Source organism: Euprymna scolopes, chromosome 43 (assembly GCF_053919585.1).
Source record: "Euprymna scolopes isolate OS-2025 chromosome 43, ASM5391958v1, whole genome shotgun sequence".
Classification (NCBI taxonomy): domain Eukaryota; kingdom Metazoa; phylum Mollusca; class Cephalopoda; order Sepiida; family Sepiolidae; genus Euprymna; species Euprymna scolopes.
The window spans coordinates 4,253,864-4,266,195 of NC_136524.1; positions in this window are offsets into that span (position 1 = coordinate 4,253,864).

Sequence of the window (12,332 nt, forward strand, 5' to 3'; positions counted from 1 at the left end):
AAAATCCAGGTTGTCCTCGACGGTCGTACATCTAAACAATATGATATAAATGCGGGAGTGCCCCAGGGATCTATCCTTGGACCTCTGCTGTTCCTGATATTCATAAATGACCTCCCCGACAAAATTGCCTCTGAGACGGGTATATATGCTGATGACACCACACTCTATAGCAGGCACGACAGGAAAACAAATGAACACATTTCTAAAGAAATGGCAAAAAACACTAGAGGATGGCCTCCAATCAGTAGTGAAATGGGGACAAAAATGGATGGTCACGTTCAATGCCACCAAGACTAAACTGGTTTCATTCAATAATTACAAGAAACTCTCTCTACCACCTAAAGCAATGGCCAACGACTCTTTATCTGAGAGTATGTCTCTCAAGCTCCTTGGCCTAACGTTCACAGGAAACATGAGTTGGAACAATTACATCGAGGGCATTGCCAGGGCCGCTGCGAGGAAGGTGGGCTCTCTCTACCGTGCTAGAAAACCACCTCAGCAGGAATAACCTTCTTAGTGACATACAATATGGTTCCGCTCTGCAAGATCCACCGCAGATGTGCTGACGGTCATATCCCACAGGATAAGTGAATCTCTTGACAAAGGCTTTCTTTCTAGGGCAATTGCTCTTGACATATCAAAGGCCTTTGACAAGGTATGGCATAAGGGTCTACTTCACAAGATTTCCAACTACGGTATAACGGGAAATGTTTTCTCAATCATTAAATCATTTCTCTCCGATAGGCTCATAAGAGTAGTGGTCGATGGACAAAAATCGGAGGCCTGCAATATAAATGCTGGAGTCCCCCAGGGGTCAATCCTGGGCCCAACTCTCTTCCTGATCTACATCAATGACCTCCCTAAACACATACTTAAATCATTCGTTGACATCTATGCTGATGACACAACCATCTACGGCAACACATCAAAGGCTGTAAATGACAAAGTTCTCTCTGATTCTCTCTCCTCTGATCTCGAGCGCGTGGTTCAGTGGGGGAAGATGTGGCTGGTTACCTTTAATGCATCCAAAACCAAACTCCTATCCTTACATCATCAACGCTCTGATCCCCAGCTGGCATCAATTGTGATGGATGGCTCTCGTCTGGGTGAGGCTCCGGTTTTTTGACAAGCTTCTGGGTTTAACCTTTACTCCTGATCTGAAATGGAACACGTACATCAAGTCTGTTGCCAAGGTCGCTGGAAAGATGGTGGGATCCTTCTACTGCTCCAGAAGATATCTCACTACTGATGCAATTCTCTATCTATATAAAAGCCAAGTACGTCCAAGGATGGAATACTGTTGCCATATCTGGCCAGGAGCTGCTAAAAATAGCCTATCCTGCCTTGACAGAGTAAAAAGTAGATTTCGTGGCTTAGTGGGGGATGCCCTTTTCTCTACCCTGCAACCTCTCTTCCACAGAAGAGACGTTGCGAGCCTGTCCTTGTTTTATCATTATTTCCATGGCAGATGCTCGTCTGAACTCCAATCTCTGGTCCCCCCTCGCCAATCTTTCACGAGAAACACCCGTCTAGCTGAATCCACTGTGAAAAATTTCCCCCACTCTATATCTGTGCCTAAATCAAAACGCGGATTCCATGAACAAAGCTTCTTTCTTAGAACTGCACGCCTGTGGAACTCTGTTCCGTCTGCCTGCTTCCCTCCGGACTACAATTTGGATGTCTTCAAGTCCAATGTAAACATAATACTAGACTACCCGTGACCCGTTGGGTCAGTATGTTATATTATCTATGGAATTCATGTATGAGCGTGACACTTGTGACGTAAAGAAAATATTTTTTTTTTTTTTACATAACAGAAACATTTCTATGTAGGTATATTAAAATGAAAAATCACGGACGGATCACTCAAACATGAAAAAAAAAATCCTCCCTATTCGTGTAAAGTTACCTATTTTTTCCGATTAATCGCTCAAAAATCGAAAATTAAACATGGTTTTCCTACGAATCAAACGCCGACACAAGTCATTTAGCAGCAAAAACGCACATGAACTTACCGATGAGAAATATAAGAATGAAAAACCCGTATTGGAATCCATCAACCAAGTTATAGAAACTTAAAATCTAAAAAAAAAAAAATTAATAAAACCTGAAGCAAAAAAATAAAATAAAACCTAAATAAATGAAATAAAATAAAACTAATATTGCAACAGTAAATGTATGGAATATATATATATATATATATATATATATATATATATATATGTAATCACTGGAAGAATTCATAATGTAATTAAATCCTTCTTAAGTAATAGAAAAATCAAAGTTGTCCTCGACGGTCGTACATCCAAACAATACGACATAAATGCGGGAGTACCTCAGGGGTCTATCCTTGGACCTCTATTATTCCTGATATTCATAAACGACCTCCCTGATAAAATTGTTTCGGAGATGGGTATATTTGCCGATGACACCACTCTCTATAACAGATATGAGGGGAAAACAAATGAACACATATCCAAGGAAATGGCAGAAACGCTAGAGGATGACCTCCAATCCGTAGTGGAATGGGAACAAAAATGGTTGGTCACATTCAATGCTGCTAAGACTAAGCTTGTTTCCTCCAATAACTACAAGAAACCTTCTCTGCCACCAATAACAATGGCCAAGAACACATTACATGAAAGTACTTCTTTTAAACTCCTCGGCCTAACGTTTACAGGGAATATGAACTGGAATAGATACATTGAGAGCATTGCCAAGGCTGCTGCAAGGAAGGTTGGCTCCCTCTACCGTGCTAGAAAACTACTTACACCTGACAGTATCCTATACCTCTATAAGGCAACCATTCGCCCATGTATGGAGTACTGTTGTCACATCTGGGCTGGTGCATCTGCTTCTTGTCTCTCGCTCCTGGACAGGGTTCAAAAGAGAGTCGCCAACCTGATAGGTCCTGGACTGTCATCTAGGCTTCAGCCTCTGTCCCATCGACGAGATGTTGCATCCCTCTGCCTGTTCTACAAATACTTTAATGGTGAATGCTCTGACGAACTGCAAACACTTGTACCTCCCCGACGTAACTACCCCCGACAAACCTGACAAGCTACTAAGTCTCATCCCTTTACAGTAGAGATCCCTAGGTGCAAGAAAGCCTTTTACTCCAATAGTTTCTTCCCCAGAACTGCGGGTCTTTGGAACTCCCTTCCGGGATTCTGCTTTCCCAACTGCAATGATATGCAGAAGTTCAAGTGTAATGTTAACAAACATCTTCCTACCCATCTCCCTTCATAATGACCCCGCTAATTAAGTCCCTGATAGTAGCCCCCTGCTTCAAAGTGGCACTGTGCCTTGTTTGGGGTTAAAATTGAATAATAAAAAAAAAATAAAAAAATAAAAAATGTGTCAACAAATTCACCTTTTCTCAAACAACTATTTTGTATCTAGAAATGTAAACAAAAAATAAAAAAGAAGAAAGGAAGGAAGGAAGGGAGGAAAAGGGAAGGTTAGAGAGTAGTAGTAGTAGTAGTAGTAGTAGTAGTAGTCTTGGCTTTACTACAATTGTTCTTATGTTTGTCAACGGGTTAAAGTTGTTTAGTTTTAAGAAAATAGCGACAGTATAGTTGTAATAAAGAGTAGTTGCAAAACACCCCCACTCTTCCCATGTTAAATAATAATTTCGAAATAATAAATGTTAATATTAATTGCGTTTATTTGTTTACGTTGTTAAGGGTTAATGTTTATGCGCCCATACGCAACCGGATGTCGTAAACCGCAAAGTGGGTTACATCACTCGTTACAAGGTCATTTGAGTTTTATAATTATATACATATATGTGATTTTAAAGGAAGAGGTTCCCTATTTTCAACATTGCTTCATTGCCTAATTTTGTCGTCTAATTTACATAGTGTGTTCGCACATACCGTAAATACGTACGTAAATCAGCACACAATATCAGCCATTTCTTCAAAATAAACTGTGTTCATGGACTTTTTATTTAATTTTAAGTACATGGGGAGGGAGAAGAAACGAAAAATTCTTTACAGTGGTTGTAGCGAGTTTTTGCTGTAAATCATTTTTAAGGGCGCTGTGAATTAGTATTTGAATAATTGACGAGGGAGAACACAGAAACAGTTAAATAAATATGTATTAAGGAAAATTCATAAAAAAGGCAAATTGAGCAATATCTTTGCTCAACTGCAGGACTAGTTGGTTACGAGGCCACTTCTGATTGACTTCGTCAACCGGTCCTCCTTCTCTAGAAATGACGTCATGGACGGAAGTGACCTCATGGAATAATTCATTATTCCAAGCACTAGAGGTACATCCCAAACATATCTTTTTGTTTGTAAATGCTGTTAATACTTTTCGTTTAGGATCGATTATTAGTGGATCGGTAACCTTTCTTTTCCAAACCGACCGTCGTTGTTCAGGTGTTGCGTGGGGATGTTTGAGATCAAGTGTGTCGAAAATAGTATCGATCGTTTCAAAAAGTCAGGTAACATGTTAAAGGTAGAAAAAACAATATGATCCATTATAATCTTATATAGGGATCTTACCCCTCCTGATTTCTGGCTTTGGGGCTATCTAAAGGATAGCGTTTATGGCAAGAAGCCTGATACAATAGCGTCTTTAAAGTTATTTATTGAAGAGGAGATTGCGATGTTACCTGACTTTTATACCACCCTGTAGATAGATATACAAACTCTGGACAAATTAAGCGTAGTTTACGACCGGGCAACGCCCCCCCCCCACCTTAGTCTAACATGCAAAAGACTATATCTCTCTCTGTATCTATATTTTCAAACTCGATATCCTCCAAAACTAAATTGGAATTTTTACGGACCGTTCTTTCATGTGTATTTATCCGGTTCAAATAGTTTTTAAGGGGTCAAAAAGGGGTAAAAATTTAAAAAAATCGTTATATTTTTGTGCATTCATCTTAGTTTATTTTTAATCAAATAATATGCGTGTAACGTTGGTAACAGTGGTAACGTCACCAGCTTTGAATGCTAAAATTTCGGTTTCGATTCTAAATAGAACATGTACATCAAGTCTGTTGCCAAAGCCACTGGAAAAATGGTAGGATCCTTCTACCGCTCCAGAAGATATCTCACTACTGATGCAATTCTCTATCTATATAAAAGCCAAGTACGTCCAAGTATGGAGTACTGCTGCCATATCTGGGCTAGACCTGCTAAAAACAGCCTATCCTGCCTTGACAGAGTACAAAATAGACTTCGCGGCTTAGTGAGGGATGCCCTTTTCTCCTCCCTGCAACCACTCTCCCACAAGAAGAGATGTTGCGAGCCTGTCTTTGTTTTATCGTTACTTCCATGGCAAGTGCTCGTCCGAGCTCCAATCTCTGGTCCCCCCCTCGCCAAACTTTCATGATAAACACCCGCTTAGCTGAAACCACTGTCAGTAATTTCCCCCGCTCTTTATCTGTGCCTATATCAAAAGGTATATTCCATGAACAAAGTTCCTTTCTTAGAAGTGCACGCCTGTGGAACTCTCTTCTGTTTACCTGTTTCCCACCTGACTATAACTTGGATGTCTTCAAGTCCAACATAAACAAATTCCTGATAAACCGCCACCTTAAATAAGACACTTTATCAAATCTCCAACACTAACGATTACTACGATATTATCCCATTGATTACTGTTCATGCAATAACGCTTATCCTCAAGTGGCTTTCAGGCCTTGATAAATGGTGACCTCAATGTTAAAAAAAAAACATTTTTACGACTAAGCAAAGTCACGCCCTCCCTCTCCCCCTCTACCGACCTAGTTAAAATTTTTAAAAAATGATACAGAAAAATCAAATTGCTTATTCAGCCAAAAAAAAAAGCTACAGAAAAACGTTTATTGTCTTGGTACCCGTCAGGGGGGTAAAAATGTCATATTCGAAAAATCACGTAAATTAGTCGAGAAGTGAGGAAATACTCACCTAGGATTTTGCCCTTTCGCAGAATGGAAAAAAAACAACCAGAATTACAATAGGCTCATTTTTTAAACTTTAACATAAATTTAATTAAAACAAAATCTGTTGCCAAGGCCGCTGGAAAAATGGTGGGATCTTTCTATCGATCCGGTAGATATCTCACTGCTGATGCAATTCTCTATCTATATAAGAGCCAGGTACGTCCAAGGATGGAATACTGTTGCCACATCTGGGCAGGAGCTGCTAGAAAGGACTTGTCCTGCCTTGATAGAGTTCAAAATAGACTTCGTAGCCTCGTAGGAGATGTCCTTTTCTCTTCCTTGCAACCTCTATCTCACAGAAGAGATGTTGCGAGTTTGTCTCTGATGTATCGTTATTTACATGGAAAGTGTTCGACTGAGCTTCAATCCATGGTCGCCCCTCGCCAAACTTTCACAAGAAACACTCGTCTAGCTGTAAACACTATCAATAATTCCCCCCACTCTTTATCTGTGCCTAAACCTAATCGTAGATTCCATGAACAAAGCTTCTTTCTTAGAACTGCACGCCTGTGGAATTGTCTTCCGTTTTCCTGCTTTCCGGCTGACTACAATATGGTTCTGTTCAAGTCTAACGTAAATAAGTTCTTGATGAGCCGTTCCATATAAGTTATCAAATTTACCGAATTTTCATTACTAATGATTACTATATTGTCCAATTTCTACTGTACACTCTTTAACCCTTATCCTTGAGTGGCCTCTTGGCCTTGATAATGTGATGATGCCTATGTAAAAAAAAAGATACATATTGCAAAAGATGCGTCATCTCCAGCTATCTGCCACTGGTAACGTCCCCGAAGGGATGATTTTTTTTTTTTTTTTTTTTTACTACATTTTCACCCCAAACAAGGCACATTACCACTTTGATGTAGGGGGGTTCTATCAGGGACATCAGCATCAGGGATACTGTGTAGGGATTGGGCAACAAGATGTACTTGTATTTGTACTTGAAACGACATTCACCCTGGAGGAGTTGAGTCTATACGCTACGCGGTTTCCTAATTCCCAGATATTATTATATAGGACCTATATACACAGTTTTAAGCGATAGTAACAAACCCGGAAGCGTGTGCGAGAAAAGCCTTTTGAAGATATACACGAAATGGTCACACACATTTTGCCTTTTATAAATATAGATATAAAGATATACTAACGGGGGGTATAAATATAGAGAAGAAGATGAATGAATGAATATTGTTTTCTTGGTTTTTTTTTTCGTTTTCTTTTGTACTAGCATTTCAGCTCAGCGTTGGCCGGGTGTTTTTTTTTTTTTTTTTTTTTTACATCGGAGTCACCACTTATCAAGGCCTAGACGCCACTTGAGAATAAGGGTTAAAGATTGTACATTAGTCAATGGGACAATATCGTAATCGTTAGTGGAAATTTGATAAATTGGATTACTTATGTGCAATTCTAAGAAAGAAGCTTTGTTCATGGAATCTATGTTTAGGTTTAGGCACAGACAAAGAGTGGGGGAAATTATTGATAGTGTTTACAGCTAGACGAGTGTTTCTCGTGAAAGTTTGACGAGGGGAGGGACCATAGATTGGAGCTCAGTCGAGTAATCATCACTTTACAACTGGTAAACTTTTGCTTTTTTAAGTAATTTATAGAATTATTGTCATCGTCACCTTTTCTTTATTTATAATTAGTTAATTGAATTTAACATCATAAATCCAAGAAAACTTTACTTGTACTTGAAACGACATTCACCCTGGAGGAGTTGAGTCGGCTTCATGAAGATCCACATCTCGTACCGCTGCGGCCCAAGCCTGGCGATCAGAGGCAAGATCCCGGGTGAGCAATAGCCAGTCACGTCTCCAACGAGACAGGCCATAGATGAGCGGGCCCGAAATAAGCTCAGCGTCGGCTTTGATAGTCCCGAGCCACGTTCTTAGCTTGCCACCGACACGTATTGCAGTTCTCGGGGAGAGCTACAGAAACATACAGACGGTGCTGAACCAAATCCAGGAGAAGGCAGCTGCCATCAACATGAGAATCAACGCCAGCAAGACGAAGATTCTATCGGCTGGCATCCCCCAAGCAGAAAGGTCCTCCGTCACTCTCAACGGGGAAACCCTCAAGGAGACGGATAGCTTCAAATACCTGGGCTGCACGTTCATTGGTACCGGTCAAGGCATGAATGAGATTGAAGCGCGCATTAATGCCGCACGAGCTGCCTTTTGTCGACTCCAAAGGCGATTATGGTCACGGCCTGAAATACGTCTGAGGACAAAAATACGAATCTACCAGGCCCTCGTCCGCTCAATACTTTTGTATGGATGTGAGACCTGGCCCATACGGAAAGCGGATCTGCGACGCGTAGAAGCTTTCGACCACTACAATCTCCACCGCATTCTCCATGTCCGTCCCTTAGATTTCGTCGCCAACAAAGAAGTCCGGCGTCGCTGCAATCTCCAGGCAATTACTGACCTACTGCGGGCCCGACGCCTTCGATGGTTCGGCCATGCCTCTCGCTGTGATGCAGGGGTCTTTATCCACGAGGCTATCTCCCCACGTCCTCTACCCGACTGGAAAAAACGTGTCGGTGGCAACAAGATGTCGGTTCATGTTACACTTGAACTTCTGCATGTCAGTACAGTATAGGAAGCAGGGACCCGGAAGGGAATTCCAAAGTCTAGCGGTTCTGGGGAAGAAACTACTGGAGTAGAAAGCTCTCTTACATCTAGGGATCTCTACTGTGAAGGGGTGGGATTTAGCTGCTTGTCGGTTTATCGCTTCTATCTTTACATCATCAACGTTCTGATCCCTATCTGGCATCAATTAAAATAAATGGCTCTCGTCTTGGGGAGGCCTCAAGTTTTGACAAGCTTTTGGGCTTGAGCTTTACTCCTGATCTTAAATGGAATACGTACATCAAATCTGTTGCCAAGGCCGCTGGAAAAATGGTGGGATCCTTCTATCGATCCAGTTGATATCTCACTGTTGATGTAATTCTCTGTCTATATAAGAGGCAGGTACGTCCAAGGCTGGAGTACTGTTGCCACATTTGGGCAGGAGCTGCTAGAAAAGACTTGTCCTGCCTTGATAGGGTTCAAAATAGACTTCGTAGCCTCGTAGGAGATGTCCTTTTCTCTTCCTTGCAACCTCTATCTCACAGAAGAGATGTTGCGAGTTTGTCTCTGATGTATCGTTATTTTCATGGAAAGTGTTCGACTGAGCTTCAATCTATGGTCCCCCCTTGCCAAACTTTCACAAGAAACACTCGTCTAGCTGAAAACACTATCAATAATTCCTCCCACTCGTAGATTCCATGAACAAAGCTTCTTTCTTAGAACTGCACGCCTGTCTATGTGGGATCCTTCTATCGATCCGGTAGATATCTCACTGCTGATGTAATTCTCTGTCTATATAAGAGCCAGTACGTCCAAGGATGGAGTACTGTTGCCACATTTGGGTAGGAGCTGCTAGAAAAGACTTGTGCTGCCTTGATAGGGTTCAAAATAGACTTCGTAGCCTTGTAGGCAAAATCTTTTCTGTGACATAGAGGTTGCAGGGAAGACCCTGCAACCTCTATGTCACAGAAAAGATTTTGCCAGTTTGTCTCTGCTGTATCGTTATTTTCATGGAGAGAGAGAGAGAGAGAGAAAAAAAAGCCCATGGAGAAAGAAAACAAACTCCCACAGAAGAGACATTGCGAGCCTATCTGTGTTTTATCTTTATTTCCATGGCAAGTGCTCGTCTGAGCTCCAATCTCTGGTCCCCTCTCGCTAATCTTTCACGAAAAACACCCGTTTAGCTTCTTTTTTTTTTTTTTTTTTTTTTTTACAAGGGCGTCACCACTTATCAAGGCCCAGAGGCCACTCGAGGATAAGGGTTAATAGGTATACATTAGTCATTGTGATTTTAGCATAGTAAACAGTGGGAATTTTGAAACTTAGATTACTTAGGGGGACGATTCAATTAGAACTTGTTCACATTGGACTTTTTCTTTTTTTTTTTTTTCATAGGTATCAACTCATTATCAAGGCCAAGAAGCTAAAGAGTGTACAGTAGAAATTGGACAATATAGTAATCATTAGTAATGAAAATTTCTTAAATTTGATAACTTATATGGAACGGCTCATCAAGAACTTATTTACGTTAGCTGAAACCACTGTCAATAATTTTACCCACTCTTTATCTCTGCCAAATTACCTACGTAGATTTCATGAACAAAGTTTCTTTCTTAAGAGCCAGATACGTCCAAGGATGGAATACTGTTGCCACATATTGGCAGGAACTGCTAGAAAAGACTTGTGCTGCCTTGATAGGGTTCAAAATAGACTTCGTAGCCTTGTAGGCAACATCTCTTCTGTGACATAGAGGTTGCAGGGAAGACCCTGCAACCTCTATGTCACAGCAAAGATTTTGCCAGTTTGTCTCTGCTGTATCGTTATTTTCATGGAGAGAGAGAGAGAGAGAGAGAGAGAGAGAGAGAGAGAGGGGAAGCTAAAGAGAAACACGGAAAGAGAGATAGAGATATTGAGAGAGAAGGAGAGCCATGGTTCAGAAAAAAAGAAAGCCCATGGAGAAAAAAGAAAACAAACTCCCACAGAAGAGACATTGCGAGTCTATCTGTGTTTTATCGTTATTTCCATGGCAAGTGCTCGTCTGAGCTCCAATCTCTGGTCCCCTCTCGCCAATCTTTCACGAAAAACACCCGTTTAGCTTCTTTTTTTTTTTTTTTTTTTTTTTTTTACAAGGGCGTCACCACTTATCAAGGCCCAGAGGCCACTCGAGGATAAGGGTTAATAGGTATACATTAGTCATTGTGATTTTAGCATAGTAAACAGTGGGAGTTTTGAAACTTGGATTACTTAGGGGGACGATTCAATTAGAGCTTGTTCACATTGGACTTTTTCTTTTTTTTTTTTTTCATAGGTATCAACTCATTATCAAGGCCAAGAGGCCACTCAAGGATAAGGGTTAAAGAGTGTACAGAAGAAATTGGACAATATAATAATCATTAGTAATGAAAATTTGTTAAATTTGATAACTTATATGGAACGGCTCATCAACAACTTATTTACGTTAGCTGAAACCACTGTCAATAATTTTACCCACTCTTTATCTCTGCCAAAATACAAAACGTAGATTTCATGAACAAAGTTTATTTCTTAAGATCCAGATACGTCCAAGAATGGAATACTGTTGCCACATATTGGCAGGAACTGCTAGAAAAGACTTGTCCTACCTTGATAGGGTTCAAAATAGACTTCGTGGCCTGGTGGGAGATGTCCTTTTCTCCTCGCTGCAACCTTTATCTCACAGAAGAGATGTTGCGAGTTTGTCTCTGCTTTATCGTTATTTTCATGGAAAGTGTTCGACTGAGCTTCAATCTATGGTCCCCCCTCGCCAAACTTTCACAAGAAACACTAGACTAGCTGAAAACACTATCAATAATTTTCCCCACTCTTTATCTGTACCTAAACCTAAACATAGATTCCATGATCAAAGCTTCTTTCTTAGAACTGCATGCCTGTGGAATTGTCTTCCGTTTTCCTGCTTTCCAGCTGTCTATAATATGGATGTCTTCAAGTCTAATGTAAACAAGTTTCTGATGAGCCGTTCCACTTAAGTTAACAAATTTACCATTACTTCCATTACTATCGATTACTATATTGTCCTTTTGACTACACTACACTCTTTAACCCTTATCCTTGAGTGGCCTATCGGCCTTGATAAGTGGTGACGCCTATGTAAAAAAAAAAATTAAAAAAAAAACTGCACGTCTGTGGAACTCTCTACCGCTTGCCTGTTTTCCACCTGACTACAACTTTGATGTTTTCAAGGTCAACATAAACAAATTCCTGATGAACCGCCCTCTTAAGACACTTTATAAGCAACCTATCCTGCCTTGACAGAGTACAAAATAGACTTCGCGGCTTAGTGGGGCATACCCTTTTCTCTTCTCTGCAACTTCTCTCCCACAGAAGAGACGTTGTGAGCCCGTCTTTGTTTTATCGTTATTTCCGTGGCAAGTGCTCGTCTGAGCTCCAATCTCTGGTCCCCTCTCGCCAATCTTTCACGAAAACCACCAATCTAGCTGAAACCACTGTCAATAATTTTCCCCACTCTTTATTTCTGTCAAATTACAAACGTAGATTTCATGAACAAAGTTTCTTTCTTAGAACTGCACGCCTGTGGAACTCTCTACCTCTTGCCTGTTTTCCACCTGACTGCAACTTGGATGTATTCAAGTCCAACATAAACAAATTTCTGACAAACCGCCACCTTAAGTAAGACCCTTTATCAAATCTCCAATAGCAACTATTACTACAACACTATCCCATGGATTACTGTAGACGCAATAATCTTTATCCCCGAGTGGCTTCTGGACCTTGATAAGTGGTGACCTCCTGTTAGAAAGAGACGCGCAAAAAAGACCGAG